Source organism: Callorhinus ursinus, unplaced genomic scaffold (genome assembly GCF_003265705.2).
Source record: "Callorhinus ursinus isolate GAN/ISIS: 27379988/994484 unplaced genomic scaffold, GSC_fseal_2.0 scaffold25, whole genome shotgun sequence".
Classification (NCBI taxonomy): domain Eukaryota; kingdom Metazoa; phylum Chordata; class Mammalia; order Carnivora; family Otariidae; genus Callorhinus; species Callorhinus ursinus.
In genome coordinates, this window is record NW_027397087.1 from 24838750 (window position 1) to 24857038 (window position 18289).

Genomic DNA, 18289 nt, shown 5'->3' on the forward strand with positions numbered 1-18289 from the left:
TGATTCCTTTTTCAAACCTCGTGACACAGGAGTAAGAGGTTGGTCTTTGAAACCAGTCAGGCATGAGTTTAAATAGAGGCTCCATCACTTATTAGCCGTGAAGCCGGGCTCGTGCACAGTGGGGGTGATGTTTTCTTCTCACAGGACTGCTGTGAGGACGCAACAAGGCCATGTGAGCAAAGAAGAGAACAAGGCCATGTGTACCCGAGCCCTGGCATACAATAGATGGTGGCCAGGATTACCGTGATCGTCATTATCCTTTTGATCTGAAATTTGGTTTTGGAATAGACTGTAGGGAAAATCGTATGCAGAAGACTGATACAAATCTTTCGTTTTTTTTTTTTATTTGTTTTTTGTTTTCAGATTTATTTGAGAGAGAGAGAGAGTGTGTTTGTGAGTGAGGGGAGGGATAGAGGGAGAGAGAGAATCCCAAGCAGACTCCCGGCTGAGGTGGAGCCCAACGCAGAGCTTGATCCCAGGACCCTGAGATCATGACCTGAGCTGAAACCAAGAGCCGGCCCCTTGACCAACCAAGCCACCCATGGTTTTACCTTCACTTGTAAAACTGGAAGCTGATACTCTGATTTTTAAATCAGTGGAATCTGGCGCCTGGGTGGCCCAGTCGGTTAAGCGACTGCCTTCAGCTCAGGTCATAATCTCAGGGTCCCGGGATCGAGTCCCACATCGGGCTCTCCACTCAGCGGGGAGTACGCTTCTCCCTCTGCCCCTCCCCCCTCTCGTGCGCTCTCTCTCACTCTCATTCTCTCTCTTTCAAATAAATAAATAAATCTTTAAAAAAAATAAATCAGTGAAATCCTTTTCATCAGTTTGATTAACTCTTCAGATGATCAAACTTTACAGACACCATCTTATTTCACTCTCCTACAAACCTATCAGTCAACCAGAGCAAATACTATTACTCCTCTTCCCTTTTAGGGAAGTGGACGGTAAGATTAAGAGATATTAAGTGATTCTCACCTTTGTGCCTTTGCTCTCTCTTTTATCTTTCTAGGAACTGCCCCTAATCCCTTTTCCATGTGTTGAAATACCACACATTCACCAGGGCCCATTTTAAGCTTTCCTCTCCTCTTTTCAGAGAAAAAGACCTCATTCTTTTCTGACCTTCTATAGCACTCAAAGTTTCAACCATATAACTTACCAGTTTATTACTGTGTCTTTCATTTCTTCCCAATGACTTCCTGTTTGTTTGTTTTTTAAACTCTGCCCAGTAAGACAAGAAACCTCTCAAGGCCAGGGATCATGCAACTTCAATATATTTTGGGTCTCACTACCCAGACCCCTTTTCTCTTCACACTCCCCAGGGCAGAGCCGGACTCAGAACTAGTGCCCGGTGTATGCTTGATTGATTCACAGAGAGTTTACCTAGAATGATGGCCTAGAAAATCCATTGAAGGATAAAATTGGAGACTCACTCCTTAGGGACTTCCATCTAAGAAGCAGGACAAAAATGTTCCTGCTGAGAAATTGAAGGGCAAAAAGCAGGGGCGCCTGGATGGCTCAGTCGTTAAGCGTCTGCCTTCGGCTCAGGTCATGATCCCAGGGTCCTGGGATCGAGCCCTGCATCCGGCTCCCTGCTCGGCGGGAAGCCTGCTTCTCCCTCTCCCACTCCCCCTGCTTGTGTTCCCTCTCTCGCTGTCTCTCTCTGTGTCAAATAAATAAAATCTTAAAAAAAATGCAAAAAGCAAATATAAGCCCATTGCTTCTGTGCAGCTTCTAATGCTGATTCTGGCAATCCTCATCACAGCCCTGTAAGTTTATACGACCAGGACATGCCTTTAGTCACAGAGTCACAGTGTTGGCTAGTCATACCACTGTGACCATGTGTAGGTGGGGACATCCTTCTGTGGCTTTATGGCGCTCTGCTCTCCTTCCTGCAGTGATGAGAATTCACTTCATATTGTCTAAAAAAAATTAAACAACTCTTGACTGAGGGAAGCTAAATAGCAACTGATATTTTTGGAGGCTCTCTTGAATTAGGACAGCTGAGTTTAATGGAAAAATAAACATGTTTCGTACTGAATATCTGTTGCATATGTTGCAAACTGAGTACCAGCCTAGAGAGAATTTTCCCTTTTGTTTCTTCCTTTTAATCACATTTCTTCCTGGTTGTTCATATGATTTATTATATAACCAAATAGATATTCCTTATAAATTCCAAATGGCAAGGCATTCCTGGGATTCTTTTAGAATACAAAATTCCAGATTTTTTCCGATGATTCCAATGCTGAGGGTTTCTATCTCCTGAGCCACTCTTTCTTATCTAGTGAAGAACGCAAGGAAGGCTCTTTGCCAGGTTCTGGTACGGTCATGTTCTCCAGGTGAATGCTTCTTTTTCTTTAATATGCATACAGTTCAACTAAGGATCTTGTTAAAATGCAGATTCTGTTTCATGGATCTACTGCCGGACCTGTGAATAGGCATTTTAACACAGAAGTGGTTATGGGGTCATGGTCTACAGACCACCCTTTGGGTGGCAATGTTCTAGGGAGAACTGGGGATCAGTGAATGGCCAGTCCCTGAGAGCTTGGCCAAAGATTCTTGTGTGGGAGCAGATGTGGTCCCCATCACTGGAGGTCAGAAAGGTCCTTAAGTCCTAGATAGCCTAGCTTTCTTTTTTTTTTTTTAAGATTTTTATTTATTTTTTGACAGAGAGAGACACAGCGAGAGAGGGAACACAAGCAGGGGGAGGAGGAGAGGGAGAAGCAGGCTTCCCGCTGAGCAGAGAGCCCAATGCGGGCTCCATCCCAGGACCCTGGGATCATGACCTGAGCTGAAGGCAGACGCTATACAACTGAGCCACCCAGGTGCCCAACAGCCCAGCTTTAAAACAAGACAAAGTGGGGGACACCTGGATTTCTGAAGGAAAATGGGTAGCTGCTTCTTAGGGCCATAGTAGGAAACCCCTCCTGGCTGGGAGCTCTACCTGGTACTGCATCCAACTTTTCCCATTTGCTTGCCTCACAGGGTCCTCTCCTGAATTGTTGCTCTTTTGTGTAAAACATCAATCTAAATCCTTGCTTGTAAATGTGCCCTTCTTGGTCTTTGACGCTTGGCTGTATCTTATGTTGATTGTTGACCTATACCTGGAGCTTTTGGTCCTGCCTGGGAAAAAGTATTGATATCTTTAAGCTCTTTCTCTGGGGAAAGATTGCCTAAACCAGCAAGCCCTGTCTGTCTATCTATCTATCTATCTACCAACCTATCTCTGCTTTAACTTCATGTTCGGTCCAGGAAAGGAAAAGAAAGCTTATTGTGGCCATTATCTTCATAAACAAATTAAGGTAGAGGCATATAGTATGTGTTCAATGTATACTTTTTTTTAAAAGGTAAAATTCAAATAAAATTAAAATTAACTATTGAAAAGTGTACAACTTAGTGGGATTTAGGACATTCACACTGTTGTGCAACCACCACCTCTATCTAGTTTCATAAAATATTTAATGCATACCTTTTTTTATTGACATATAATGTATTATTTGTCTTGTAATGCACACCTTTTGAAAGCTGTATGAAAGCAAAGATTATGTGGCTAATTCAAAACATTTCTGTCACTTCTTGAGTTCACTAGGCAAATTTTCTGACTCTTACAATTGTAAATGTTTTAAGTATATGAGTATCTTTTCACTTTGTTTTTTGGTTTGCCATTATTCAGTAGTGATAATATCAGCTATTATTTATGGAATGTCTACTACGTGCCAGACACTTCACATATATTTTCTTCTTTAAGACTCACAACCTAATGAAAAAGGTATTATTAACTTTTGATAGAAAAGAATCCTGAAGCTCAGAGACTTTAATTCACTGGCCCAAAGCCACACAGGTATCAAGTGGCAGAGCTGAGGCTTTTCCAAGCCAGTCTGACTCTAGGACTTGATCTTTTAGTCACAACAAAATAATATCTCATGTGAACACACTCTTATTATTTGTGACAAGTATGAATTATGGAGATAGTTAAACTCTCAGCAAGCATAAAATTGGATACATGGAGCCTGAAGATTAAATACTTTGAAATAAGGATTGAGAAGAAACTAACCAAATAGCAGAAATCTTCACAAAACTGTTCAAATTTAAGGAGTTTTTTTTTTTTAAGATTTTATTTATTCATTTGAAAGAGAGAGAGAGAGAGACAGAGCACAAGCAGGAGAGGCAGAAGCAGAGGGAGAGGGAGAAGCAGACTCCCCCCTGAGCAGGGAGCCCGATGCGGGGCTCGATCCCAGGACCCTGGGATCATGACCTGAGCCGAAGGCAGACGCTTAATGGACTGAGCCACCCAGGCGCCCCAAAATAAAGTTTTTGCTGGAAATTTTTTCATATAATTTCAGGGACTTGTATTTATTCACCTATTAAGATTTTAAAATCATGATTTTTAACTATTATCTCCTTTCTCTTGCATCACTGGTTACTCTCCCTTTACTGAATCACTACCATCAGAAAGGAAACCTGCTTCAATGTCTTACTTTAAAAACAAAACAGCAACAACAAAAAACTAAAAACCTCCACTGACCCCATCTCATGACTTCTCGCTACTTTTTTTTTTTTTGGCTACCATTTTTCTGCTTCCCTTTGCTGCACAGCTCCTGGAAAGCACTGTCTACTATCACTGTTTCTTGTATTCATCTCCCATCTTTTCCTCATCCTGCTCCGATAGTCTATCCCCACCACTCCGCTGAAAACAGCCCTCATTGAAGGTCACCAGTGGCTTCCATGTTGCCAAATCCATCATTCTCCTTTTGCACCTTAACTTCTGAAACTTTTCAGCAGCCTTTGACCCAGGTGTCCACTGGGTCAACACCCTCCTTGAAACTCTTCTTTTGCCTTTGGTGTCACCAGACTTTCTTGGTCCTCTGCCAACTACACTGGCTCCTTCTTCTCAATCTTCTTTCCCAGTTCTTGGTTCTTGAGTCTGGGCATCTGGTTCCTCCTGCTCTGTTCCAGGGCTTGGTTCCAGGACCCACACAATTCCCCATCTGTATGTCTTCCCTAGATGATCTCATCCATTCCCGTGGCTTTAAGTACCTTCTATATGCTAATAAAATGATATCAAACTCTCCCCCAAACTTCAGACTCATACTTCCAGCTACCACCTTGATATTTCTTCTTAGAAATTTAATAGGCTGTCCATACTTAATATGTCTGAAACTGAGCTCCTGATTTCTGCCCCTAAACCTGCTCCTCCCACAGAGTTGTCCGTTTCACAAATGGCGTCATAATTTACCCAGTGGCTCAGATTAAAAACAACAATGACAACAACCTTGATTCCTCTTTTCTCCATCTCTAACTAATTCATGACAAGTTGTCTTAACTCTGCCTTTACATTATACCCAACATCAGTCCACCACCGTTGGTCTCCATCTCCCCTACAACCATTGTAATCTAAGCCATCATCATACCTTGCTGCTACAAAAACCTTGAAACCAGTTTCTCTGCTTTCTCTTGTGCCCTTGTATAAATCATTCTCAAAACAGCCAGCAGGGCAAATTAGATCAGGTTACTCCTCTACTTAACACTGCCCTTTGTTCTCATCTCAAATAAAACCAAAGCTCCTTACAGTGGCTTTCAAGCTTCTGCACACACTGCCTTCTGAATTCATCTACTACTCTGCTCCTTTCCTCTCTAAGCTCGGACCATACCAGCCCTCTTCCTACTCCCCATATATGCCAAGACCCTTCTTTACTGGGTATTCCTTCTGCCTGCAATTCTCTCCTCCTAAATCTTCACATAACTGACTTTCGATCATCTGGGTGTCAAATACCAATTCCTTAGAGAAGTCCATGCTAACCATCCTTTCTATAGTAGCCATGCTCCATGCCACTCACTATCCTATGGCTTTTTTTCTTTTCTCCATGATCCTCATCTCTATCTAAAATTGCTTTGCTAATGGGGCGCCTGGGTGGCTCAGTCAGTTTAAGTGACCAACTCTTGAATTTGTCTCAGGGCATGATCTCAGCGTTGTGAGTTTAGCCCCTTGTGGGGCTCTGTGCTCAGCAGAGAATCTGCTGGAAATTCTCTCCCTCTGCCCCTCCCCACGCTTGAGTGCATTTGCTCTCTCTCAAATAAATAATCTTTAAAAAATTAATAAATAAAATTGCTTTGCTTCTGTGTTTATTATCTTCCCCATTTAAAATACAAGCTCCACGAGGCCATAGACTACACAGTGACTAATGCATCCCCTTGGGCTAAAATACTGCCTAACACAGTCTACAGTTCAACAGATGAGGAAATTGAGGCTCAAAAATATTAAATGGACTTCTCCAAATCATTCAGTTAGTAAGAGAAGAGAGGAAGCCAAAATTTAAACCCAAATCTTTTGATTTTGAATCCTAAAGTCCTTCTGTTCCATGATAATTCATGTAATTTATGTTCAGCAGGCAAATTATTTCTTTCTATTATCTGAGTTATGAAAAAAAAGATCCCCTGGCTTTTTGTTGTTTGTAATGCTTATAAAAAGCTAACTAAAATGATTTTTTTCCCTTGCTTTAAAACATTATTATAGTTCACATGTGCGTGCACGTACACACAAACATCATACCTTAAATGAATATTCTATGTATCTGGAAAATACTTTTGTATTAATTAAATAGGCTTCACCTTGACTATTTTATTTTGTTTTAAGATTTTATTTATTTGACAGAGAGAGAGAGAATGAACCCCGGGGAGAGGCAGAGGGAGAGGGAGAAGCAGACTCCTTGTTGAGCAGGGAGCCTGACACGGGGCTCGATCCAGGAACCGTGTGATCATGACCTAAGCAAAAGACAGACGCCCAACCAACTGAACCATCCAGGCGACCCTTAACTATTTTATTTTTAATGAGTTAAGGCTGACAGGAAAAGCCATGTACTGATTTTTTTTTTTTGTCAGAGAGTTATTAAAATATATTTGGGCAACATATTTTAAGAAAAAAAGAAAAGAAAAAGAAGAAGATAGCAGGAGAGGAAGAATGAAGGGGAGTAAGTCAGAGGGGGAGACGAACCAGGAAAGATGATGGACTCTGAAAAACAAACTGAGGTTTCTAGAGGGGAGGAGGGTAGGGGGAATGGGTTAGCCTGGTGATGGGTATTAAAGAGGGCACATTCTGCATGGAGCACTGGGTGTTATGCACAAACAATGAATCATGGAACACTACACCAAAACAAATTATGTAATATATGGTGATTAACATAACAATAAAAAATTAAAAAAATATATATATATTCGGAACATTTTACTATGCAGTCAATGGGTTTATGTGGGTTTTTTTTGAATAAAATTTCTTTTTAAATTAGTATCTTAAGTCCCCTTAAAAAGGTTTCATAATACCTTCTCAAATGGAAGAATTATGGTTTGCTAACCACACATTTTGAATGCGCCCTAAATAGAAATACAGAAATTATGTCCTAGGAAGAAAGGCAGTAATAAGACTCTTAAATAAATAACCTGAGAACTTTTAAAATAAAAGGTACATGTATTTTTAAAACACTCTCAAGATTTTTTCTCATAAGTCTGGATTTTCTTTTATTTCTTATTTGCATCAAATGAATACATGTACTTATTTTATTTTTTTAAAAGATTTTATTTATTTATTTGACACAGAGAGAGAGAACACAAGGCGGCGGGGAGCTGCAGGCAGAGGGAGAGGGAGAAGCAGGCTCCCCACTGAGCAAGGAGCACGAATCAGGGCTTGATCCCAGGACCCTGGGATCATGACCTAGGCTGAAGGCAGCGGTTTAACCAACTGAACCACCCAGGCTCCCCATGTACTTAGTTTATAAAGTCAAATATGCTTATATTTCTTGATCTTTCATTGTTAGATATTATTGACTTCCTACTATGGAAGATGAGGATTTAGTGTTTGTTTTGTTTTGGGGATTTAGTTTTTGTTCTTTTTTTTTTTTATTTAAACTTTTTTTAAAGATTTTATTTATTTATTTGACAGAGAGAGCACAAGCAAGGGGAACAGGGGAGGGAGAAGCAGGCTCTCCCCTGAGCAGGGAGTCTGATGGGGGATTCAATCCCAGGACCCTAGGATCATGACCTGAGCCGAAGGCAGACGCTTAACCGACTGAGCCACCCAGGCACCTGGGGATTTAGTTTTCCTAAATGCCTCAAACTATCTTCTATCATATACACTTCTTCTCCCCCAAACCTCTCAATATAGTGACATAACAATTTTGGATTAAACTAATAGTCAATGTTTACATTATATCTAGTGTTCGTAGGTGAGCCATGTGTATGATCATACAACTTTTTGGTTTTCATTCCTGGCATTAATAATTGTCTCTCTGGCCTTTGGTTTCATTCTTTTTGTGTCACCCACTAGTTCATCTACAAACATTCTACAGAGCTAGAATTCCTCTCACTGTGGTGAAACATACTGAGTAATCTGTTTCTATTTCTCTCTCTTTCTCTCGTTTTCTTGGGCATATCCTCCTTGTGGTGCTCTACTTTTTGCTTCAGTTTACACTGGTTGCTCTTTATAAGACCTGCTGGACATCAGTCCCGTGATTCCTTTTGTCATATTCCCAAGAATCCTTTTTGCTATTATCTTGAAGTGGATGTTTCTTTTTGGTTTACTTTGTAAAACGGTTTACATTTTTTAGTAGAGTCCTGAGAAAGAGTGTTATGGGGTACACTTTTGGGAATTAGCATGTATGAAAATGTCTTTATTTTACCCTCAGACGTGATGGATAGTTTAGCTGAGTGTAGAGTTCTACAGAGGAAATAAGTTTCTCTCAGAATTTTAAAGGTACTGATGCTTATTTCACTGCTACTGTTGAGAAGTGTGATGTCATTCTGACTCCTGATTCTTTGTATGTGATATTGTTAGAGTCTTGAAGATTTTAGGATCCTCTCTTTATCTTTAGTGTTATGAAATTTCTTTTTTCTTTTCTTTTTTTTTTTTGAGAGGGGGGTAGAGAGAGAGAGAAAGAGAGAAGGGGCAGCGGGAGAGGGAGAGAATCTTAAGCAGGCTGCATGCCCAGCGTGGAGCCCCACGTGGGGCTTGATCTCACAACCCTGAGATCATGACCTGAGCAGAAACCAAGAGCTGGCTGCTTAACAGACTGAGCCACCCAGGTGCCCCACATGTTACGAAATTTCAACGTGAGTTGCTTTGGTATGGTCTTTTTTTATTCACTCAGCCAGATAATTGGTGGTTCTAGTCAATCTAGATACTCATGTCTTTCAGTTATAAGAATTTTTTTTGGTATAATATCTACAACTTTAGGCGGCTTACTGTGGCAGTCTTATTGGTTGTCCCATCCTTCAGTATTGCTCATAAAAAATGTCTGTGTTGAGGATTTTTAAAGACTTGATAATTTTCTCTTTTTAAACTGAATAAAAGAAAAGCTGATATCTCTTATGGAGGTTTTCCTGCAGATATTATTATTTTCTCCCCCAGTAAAAAGGTAGACTCTTCCTAGAAAAAAGCAATGTCAAACTGATTATGGTAAGGTCAGATGCTGGGTATGCTTGGGTTTTAAACTCAATGAATTAGTGGTAATTTTGTTTTTGTCATTGAAACCTTTCCAAAAAGATCCGCTGACTGTGAACTACTGGAATTACCAAATTCTGTCTCCATGTGTAAAATAAAATAATTGAACCAATATCAATTAGTCGTTCTAGTGACTGGATCTGAGGGAAAATAAGCCTGGAAAGGCTAAGCCCTAACTTCTGATGTAAGAGATGTGAGCAGAGATAGTGGTTAGGAACAGAACCGCATCCACTCCTGACACCGAGAACAGGGTAGCAGATGAAGGAAAAGAATCATAGAGGGCAAAACCCAGGTCAGGTGGTGGGACTAGGGAGGTGAAAGTCTTTCTTGTTCTGATGATGCTTCTTTGAAATCTTATTTTATAATATAGCTCATGGGAATAAATCAAACAGCTGAAGGCAGGGCCCGGATAATTGTGTGGTGTTGGTAGCAGTGGCCATTGATTCACAATCATTGCTAGCTATGTTCATCCTCAGAGATGTCCATTGTGAGGAGAATGACTTCAACTGGCAGGGGGAGGAAGGAGGATGGACCAGTGATGCCATTTCCACCTTTCCCATGGCACCAAATACAGAGGGCTCTTTCCCTTTTTATGGGCCTGGGTGGATACTTAATTTGGTTGAATCATTTAGGTGGGGCAGGAAGAAGTCAGATAAATAAGGCAGAAGACATACTGTGACAATCTCACTCATTGTTCTTAGAGAAGAGAGACTTTGGAATTCATGTTAGGTGCAGCCAAAAATGATCTAGGATACTAGGATCTGTACATACATTTGACTAGGACCTTGATAACTACATGCAAAGGAAAGCGATGGTTTTGGGGAGTGGCTGACACCAGAAGGATAATTAGAATTGGTGCAAGACAGGCAACATGAGTAATAGTGTGAGGAACGAGTCAACCAGATTAATTACCAAATTCTGTCTCCACATATTAGATAAAATATTTGAACCAATATTTATTAGACTACTCACCACTCTTCTGATTGGGTCTTAGGAGAAAATACTAAAAATAAAATTTAAGTGACATTAGATATAACAAATAATATTAAACTAGTAACTAAAATGTTATTTGAAGTTTTTTACATGAATTGATGCCTTTGATCTCCATTAGAACCCAGTGAGGTAGGCACTACATTACCCCCATTTTGCAAATGATCAAACTGTGTCAAGGAGTGGTTAAGTAACTTACCTAAGCACATGGCAATAGTTTCCAGCAACCTCACAGCGTGGAGCCTTCTAAGGAAAATAAGAATGTGTAAGATTTATGATTTATGATTCTAAGGGGGAAGAGAAAGCTATTTCCTGAGTCCATAGTGATGATAACTTAATTTCATGACTATGTGGGCCTCCAGCTCCTGATAGAAAATCCTACAACCCATTTATATTGCCTTGGGAAATCTGTTATATGTGCATGAAAATAATTGAAGTGTATCCAAATATTGGAGGGGAAACAAAGAGGATTATACTTGATATTTCTCTTTTAAGAGCAACTGCAAAAAAAAAGCAGTTGCATGATATTAATTTTATTTTAAGTGCAGAATATGTATGTCTACTAATTAAGACTTTTGGAAAGTATATAGCTCTATATACCTTTTGCTGGCAAATATGTGCTCATAAAGAACTTGCTTCAGTTTCATTATTTAAGAAGATGCTCAAATCCCAAGTCATTTTTGGCTCTGTATGTTTTAAACTAAAGATTCTTTTATCAGATTCATTTGGAAAATTACACTAAATCTTGACTCTTTTGCTAGTACAGACCTGGGATAAAGGTGTAAGAAATCAGATAGAATGTTAAAATTAATTTACTCTTTCAAAATAATTTTTTAATATGTACTATTCATATTCTTTGATATGTGCTTTCCTTGGGGGAAGATAAAGGGAAAAGGAAAAATACTTATTTAGATCTCACTGTGCCACACATTTTACATACTTAAGTTTGTGTTGCCTTTTCCCTCTGTAGTCTCATGTAGTCATGGAGAGGCCATCTAGCCCTGGTTAAGGTACAGGGTGGCCTCTGAGAGGCCCATATTCAAATTCCAGTTTTTGTACTTAATAGCTTTGGAATCTTGGACAAGCCATATAATGCCTCTAAGCCTCAGTTTTATTCATGGGCTCTTGCAGGGAAGACATGAAATGCTATAGGTAAAGCATTTAGTACAGGACCTGACATGTAAACATTGGCTACTTGTACCACCAGGCCAGGGCCAGTAAGGAGAGAATTCTGTAAGGACAGGACTGATAATCCTGGGGCACCCGGTGGTACAGTAGGTTAAGCGTCCACCTCTTGGTTTCCGCTCAGGTTGTGATCTCAGGATCATGAGCTCGAGCCTAGTTAAGCGTGGAGTCTGCTTGAGACTCTCTCTCCCTCTGCCCCTCTGCCCTCGGATGTGTTGGATAGTTTAGCTGAATGTAGAATTCTACAATGGAAATAAGTTTCTCGCAGAATTTTAAAGGTACTGATGCTTATTTCACATTACTGTTGAGAAGTGTGATGTCATTCTGACTCCTGATTCTTTGTATGTGATATTCTTAGAGTCTTGAAGATTTTAGGATCCTCTCTTTATTTTTAGAGTTATGAAATTTCTTTCTTTTTTGGGGGGGGGAGGGAGAGAGAGCACTTGCTCGCTCACTTTCTGTCTCTGTCTCTCTAAAATAAATAAATCTTAAAAAAAGACAGGATTGATAATCCTGATTTTTCCTTTGCTTAGCTTCACTGTGGTTTGGTGTAGTAGTGTATGCCATAACACATATGTTGTGCATATTGTCACGTAGTGAGTATTGTTTCTTTCTTGTTGAACAGAAGTGAAGGTTGTCTTTTAAGTCTCTCACCCGTGAGGATCACTGTCCCATACATACCGTACTACTGAGCAGGGAAGCTGAAGCAAGAGCGTCAGCTTATGTGGGACTTCATTGTTTGAACTGTGGTATCCCGACTACCTACTGCAAGGTAAATAAACATGTTTGCTGAACTATACTGAGCTGAACTGTTGTGGCATGAAACTTCCGGGATACCTGAGTGGCTCAGTCGGTTAAGCATCTGCCTTCTACTCAGGTCATGACCCCGAGATCCTGGGATTGGGCCCACCCAGTCAGGCTCCCTGCTTAGCGGGGAGTCTGCTTCTCCCTCTCCCTCTGCCTCTGCCCCTCCTGCCCACCGCCTCCCCCTCCCTGCCATTCTGCTTGCTCACACTCTCTCTCTCTCTCAAATCAATAAATAAAATCTTAAAAAAATAATAATAACCCTTCCTAAGTTAACACTTCTAAGAAGGATCTTCCAAAATTTTGTGCCTTCTCTGCTGGTTGTACCTTAATTATAGTTACTTTTAAAAATCCTTGTGAGATTGATTTACCAAAAAATTCACAAGCAAAACATCATTTTTGAGAGAATTAGCCAACACCTGAAGGGAAACCATTAGCAAAAACAAGTAAGTCAATTACAGTTTACTTAAAACATATGAAAAATCCATTATTTTTACATATAAAAGAGTAAAAATGGGATTTCCTTAATTCTAAGATGTTACTATTATCAACAAAGAAAAGCCATAAAGAATAATATATATCGTGTTAACTGATTGTTAACCTATATTTTTAGTTGGTGATTAAGAAAATAGTGTCCCGAGGTCTGAACACCACTTCTGCTCTAGGTAAGATTCCTCTTATTTGATGAAACATTAAAAGAAAGGGAATGGGTGCCTGGCTGGCTCAGTTGGTAAAGTGTGCGACTCTTGATTTCAGGGTTGTGAGTTCGAGCTCCATGTTGAGTGCAGAGATTACTTAAAAATAAAATCTTAAAGTAAAAAAAGGAAATGGAGGTGGTGGTGATGAACCTAATGGTGGAATTGATCGAGTTAGTACAAAATGATGTATTGTGTTCTACATTTCTTCATTACTGCAACAGCATATATAAAAGCAGAGACTTTTTTCTCCTATCTTGAAAATGTTCACTTGGCACTAGAAACCTATTGATTGTATTTCTCGTCTTCCCTGTATTGACAACTACTCTAAAAAGTGACCCACACCTGCTTTCGAATTTCTTCAGCAGTCTGTCTTTTCTTAACCCACAGCAATCTCATAAGGAAAAATAATTGTGGAGGTCACCGGTGACCTTCTGTTCACTAAATTTCCTTGGCTTTCTGTAGGACTTGTCGCCTTAAACTTTTCCACATGCAGCTTCTCTGACATTGTTCCTATCCCTCCTCTGGTTTTTCCTCATTGTTTGCTTTGTGGGAACGATCTTCCTCTTTCTGGTCCCTATATAGGACTATTCCTTGCAGGTCAATCCTTGGACACCTTTTTATTAGTGAAGAACTGTGTGACACTGTGTGACACACCTCACAATGGACTTTTTTTTTTTTTTTAAAGATTTATTTATTTGAGAGAGCGAGAATGAGAGAGAGAGAGTACACGAGAGGGAGAGGGTCAGAGGGAGAAGTAGGCTCCCCACCGAGCAAGGACCCCGATGCGAGACTCGATCTTGGGACTCCGGGATCATGACCTGAGCCGAAAGGCAGTCACCCAACCAACTGAGCCACCCAGGCACCCCCTCACAATGGATCTTGACACCTCACTGAATTTCAAGCCTCGGTTGAGAATTGCTGACTCCGAGATAAATGCTAACTCTTTCTCTGTCCTGCAGGGCTTACCACATTATTGGCCTAACTGTATTCTAGCCTTTTCACAAATACCGGTTTTGACCCATATGAACTTTTGACCTTTACCTAGGTGTGCATGTCTGCTGGCCTCAATGATGCCCTGTACATCATATATTCATGATTAGTGGTGGTGTTGAGACACAGGTAGGACCAGAATTCAGCTGTGCAATAAATCACTTAAAAAAAAAAAACTCCATAGTGTCTAATCACAATATACTGCACAAGCTTTTTGTATTTAATGACTGGTTGGTGAATAGTACGACAGTCATAAACTTTATAAAATTGTTCTCTGTGATGAAACTATTGTTGGTAATCTTTGCCGGTATAAAGTGATTGATAAATCATGTTTTTTTTAATGAAAGTAAAGCAAAAAAATCCATTTCCTGTAATGAGCCATGATCAATGATTCTGGATAGATAGTTCTTTGAAATGTAGCCTACTGGGGCACCTGGGTGGCTTAGTCGGTTAAGCATTTGCCTTCTGCTCAGGTCATGATCCCAGGGTCCTGGGATCCAGCCCCACATCGGGCTTCTTGCCCCTCTCCCTCTGCCCCTCCCCCATGGCTCCTGTGCTCTCTTTCTCTCTTTGCTCTTAAAAAAAGAAAAAAGAAAAGAAAAAGTAAAACAAGTAGGACACCTAACTGACTGCACTACCCAGGTGCCCCTGGTATGATTTTTAAGAAGGAAATTAAAATCAGGCTAAATAGAAGGGTATATACATGTGGCCAGAGCCCTTCCCCTTCCAGCCCCTCCCCTTCTTTACCCTTGAGAGTGAGGGAGTCTTGCAGCAAAAGAGCATCAAAATTATGCTTTGTAGATCAGCAGAAGCAGCTGCAGGGAGTTTTTTCCTGGTTTATAGGTGCTCTACTCTGAGGAATATAAGGGTCCACTGTCCACCTCCTAGGAAGCGGTGGGTGTCCTGAGGCTCTGATTCAAGGAGTGGTAGGATAGAGCTGGAACCAAGGAAGAGAGTGGAATAGTAAGCAGAAAGCGGAAGTGAGACAGAACTTTCATGTGCCCATCTGAGATGCATGCTGGAGGGCAACTCAATGAGGACAAGCAAGAAACAGTTTGAACCTTTCTCAGGACTCTGGGTGGTGGGTTCTGGTTTGAATGGGCACTCTCCAGTAACACCTGTACATCCTTCCTGACATAGTGACGAGTTACATATGAAAGTCACTGGGAAACTGAGTGATACTGTTATCACTATGACAAGATTCAATTCGATATATATTTACTGAATGCATACCATGTGCCAGGCAATGGGAACCTAAGGAAGGAAAGGAAACAATAATCATTGAGCCTTTGCAGCCATAAAGGGATGCTGTTAGTCAGATCTCCATATCATAGATCTCAAGGCCATGCGCTCTTATTACGAAGGCGGTTTCACATATGTCTGTGATTGTTTCATTACTGCGTGTCAGGCTGTAAGCTCTCTGAGAGCAGACAGCTGTCTTTTTCTTCACCACTGTGTCTTAGAGCTAAGCATGGATTCTAGCATTGGACAGCCATCCAATATTGTTGACTGAATGAGTGCTACCATGTATTACCCCTTTGTGTGTGTATTTGTGTGTGGGGGGTATTTATCCCGTTTTATAAGTGTGGAAACAGCCACAAAATACCCGAGACCACACAGAAGGGAGGATTCCAGACTGATGCAGGGAGGATTCCAAAACAGCTCAGGCTGACTCCACAACCCAGGGTCTTTCTACCACATCATGCTCCCTTCCCGGGGTTGGAGGGGCTCAGACAGACAGGAATGCCTGTACTGGGTAAATACTAGCGACACGACAGAGATACGAACCGGAGGCGGTGAGGCGGGGAAAGGTGGTGGTCCCCAACTCTGTTTAAATCCCGCCCACCCAGAGGAAGCAAAATTGAGTGGATCGGCTTGTGCATCCTGCTCAGAATCCAAATTGAGAGGAAGGTGGAAAGAGTTAGGACGCCCTGGGAAAGGAATGAGGGAGAAGGGAGGAGGAAGGGATGTCAAGAACAGGGGTGGCAGCAGTTCCTTCTTGCGTCGTGTCTGTTGCAGCGCAACACGATCCTTGGACCCAGCGGGGGCTGTCAAGGTGATTCATTAAATGGTACTTGGCAGCCACGAGGCTAAGTTCACCTGCACAGGTGGGGCATCAGCGAGCGAGCAGCTTACCAGACGGTGGCCTCATAAAATAGCTTCTACCCAATCTGGAAGGGGGTGGAGGGGAGATAAATAACGCTTTCTTGTGGGGAAAGATTTAGTAAAGAAGGAATGTGAGGGCTCTGAAGAGAATTACAGTGCAAGCACCATGGCTATTATCCTAATCGGGCACCATTTCAACACCTCTCCCTTCAAGTCAACCAGCCCTACAACAAGATTTATTTTCCAATAAGCGAAATCCCCGCCCGCCAACTCCGAGCGGCTTGGATGAGAGCTCTGTGGGAAACAGCAGCGACGAGGAGAGGCTATTTTGGGTGTGGGAACGCAGAGGGAGGAGGGGCGGCGCCGCCAGGCTGGGCGCGGGTGCGCGGGGAAAGCCTCCAGCTCGGGCTGCCACGGCAACCGCGTCCAGGCAACGCGCCCGGAAGCGGCTCGGGCGGCGCGCGGCGGCTCGCGCCCCCCGGGAGCCGCGAACCCGGCCGGGCCGCGCGCCGGGCCAGGCGGCAGGCGCGCGCTGATTGGACGGCGCTCCCCGCGGCGCGGGCCCGCAGCCGGGCGTCCCGCACAGCCCGCGCCAGCGGCCGCCGCACCCAGCCGCGCCGACGAGGACATGGGCAGCCGCGGCGCGCCCGCCCCCCGCGCCGGTGAGTGCCGCGCCCGGGGCCCCCGGCCGGACGTGCTCCGCTCCCCGGCGGCGGGAGCTCCTGGGACGGCCGGTGACCTTGGGGCAGCCGCCGGGGAGACAGGCTTGGGGGGCAGAGAGAGAGCTGCGCGTGGCCCATGTGACGTGCTGCTGGCGAGAGGGTTAACTGCATGCTGACGCGAGGGGATGAAGTTGGGCACAGAACGCAACTGGCATTGCATTTTTGCGGGGGCCGGGGGGAGTTGCGTGCTGGCAAACCAACAGGAGCCGGGAGGGACTGTCGGGGGGAGCTGGGGTGGTGCACAGATTGCCAGAGGGTGCTGGTAAGTCAGCCGTCCCACTACTCAGAGCTGAGTGACCTTGGACAGGTTAACCTCTATGCCTCCCCCCACTCCTTTCTCATTAAAAGGAGAGGCTTGGGCTCTTTGCGGTTCCACAGTGCTGTGGTACCATTGCACTGTGAGGTTAGAAAGGACCCCAAAGTATGGTTCTGCAGGTACAGGATATACAGGACTTAATCATGTTTATTCGACAAGGGGTTTCCATTAACTGGCTCTCAAAGTGGCAAGAAATCTCATCGTTTTATGGAAGATTATAGACAGAAAGCCGTGGGTGGCCCAGAGAGTGGCTTCTCAAGATGTCCAGCTGAAAACCTCTTGGGTGCTCTAAAAGTCATGAACAAAATCAGGGTTAAGCCTCCAGAGTTGTTCTTTCCTGGAGTTAATCTCATAGGAAACTTTGTATTTGAACAGGTAAAATCAAAACCAATAGTGGCAGGCAGCAGCAAATTAAGTGAGTCATTTCTTCAATATGCACGAGGTTGTGTGTGTGTATGTGAGTGCGCGCGCGTGTGTGTGTGCGTGCCCGGCTGCGCTCACGCTCTCATCTTAAAGTCTGTGTATGTCAATGATAGAAATTATTTCATAGGAGTAACCAGAAATAATGCTAGAATGGTTTGAGCCCGCAGAAGTGCAGCTGTCTGAGAAACAGGGGCAAACATTTGCAGCTTGCTCTTTAAATAGGAGGTGGGTTTGTGAAAGTAAATAGATTCTTTACTGAGAACCATCCCTAGGGTTTGCCCATTGTGTCCGAGGTGGGGGCCTTGTCATGGAGTGTGTGTCTGTGAGGAAGGTACTCCTGAGACGCAGTAAGTAGGCTGTGACACCTCTTCTATTTTTAGCATCAGCTGATGCTAAAAAGACACTCAGGCCCCTTTCTATATTCTCATTCCATAAACTTCCCTGTTCCAAGGAGAGGAAAGGGAGGAAATGCCCTGTCCCTCTCATGGGTCCTTGGGGTTGCCTCTTCTGGCTTTCTGCTCTAAAGCCACCCTTAATGTTCATTCCAATCTGACTTTATCTGTAT

The 18289-nt window shown here is 42.7% G+C and overlaps 1 protein-coding gene across 8 annotated transcripts in view; it reads left to right on the plus strand.

Moving 5' to 3' along the window:
• Positions 1–18289, plus strand: part of FAM81A (family with sequence similarity 81 member A) — a 128671-nt gene that overhangs the window by 31969 nt on the left and 78413 nt on the right. For 2 of the 8 annotated variants that reach the window (XM_073877090.1, XM_073877092.1), the window contains exon 1: positions 16802–16925. The exons of 4 other annotated variants lie outside the window; for them this stretch is intronic. The gene's annotated coding sequence lies outside the window, so the exon portion shown is untranslated. Of the gene's footprint in view, positions 1–16801; positions 16926–18289 lie in introns of those variants that run through there. 2 more of the 8 variants (XM_073877094.1, XM_073877097.1) reach the window with 1 other exon arrangement.